This window comes from Seriola lalandi, unplaced genomic scaffold, assembly GCF_002814215.2.
Source record: "Seriola lalandi dorsalis isolate HSWRI2012SDOR001 ecotype SW California unplaced genomic scaffold, Sedor1 jcf7180002054335, whole genome shotgun sequence".
Lineage (NCBI taxonomy): Eukaryota > Metazoa > Chordata > Actinopteri > Carangiformes > Carangidae > Seriola > Seriola lalandi.
Window position 1 is genome coordinate 171,305 of NW_019524888.1, and position 546 is coordinate 171,850.

Here is a 546-nt window from a genome sequence, read left to right on the forward strand (position 1 = left end):
AGTCAAACCACCAACAATGCTCAAAAATCCAGCTAGACATAGTCACATATATACAGCAATAGAAAAATGTGGTCAGGTTGGGTCCAGATATTTAAAAAGTGACCCTACCGGTCTTCCCATTTATGTTGACCTTTTCAACTTTTTCCAATCCCGGGTGATTAGCCAAAACAGGTTGATCCAAGCAGAATATGAAGCACCCTACAGTTGGTGTCTTCCGACCTTTCAAGAAGAAGTTATTTTGCCAGTACCATGGCCCATCAACAATGCTGTTACACATTCGGTCATGTCCGTTGAGTGGGTTTGCACGATCGTAATGGGTTCAAAGCTGCAGGGGGAGCCGACTTCCTTTCTTCGAGCCAACGACAAAGTGTCAGGTGAAACTTTGTGTTTGTGTCATTGCTTGGTTTTCCACAAGGCGAAAGAAGGTTGCACCGTACCCGGCGGCACTGCAATGCCGGGACGATGCGTGGAGCGAACGGAGCAAGCCCCTTTTTCAGCTCCCAGCTCTAAAAATCACTTTAATATGTTTGTCCTCATATAGAGGAC

The 546-nt window shown here is 46.0% G+C and overlaps 1 protein-coding gene and 1 pseudogene across 1 annotated transcript in view; both read right to left on the reverse strand.

The window, feature by feature from the left end:
• Positions 1 to 546, reverse strand: part of luzp1 (leucine zipper protein 1) — a 50,531-nt gene that overhangs the window by 39,961 nt on the left and 10,024 nt on the right. The gene's annotated exons all lie outside the window — the stretch shown is intronic.
• The window catches only part of LOC111655918 (U2 spliceosomal RNA), a 215-nt pseudogene continuing 90 nt past the window's right edge, over positions 422 to 546 (reverse strand).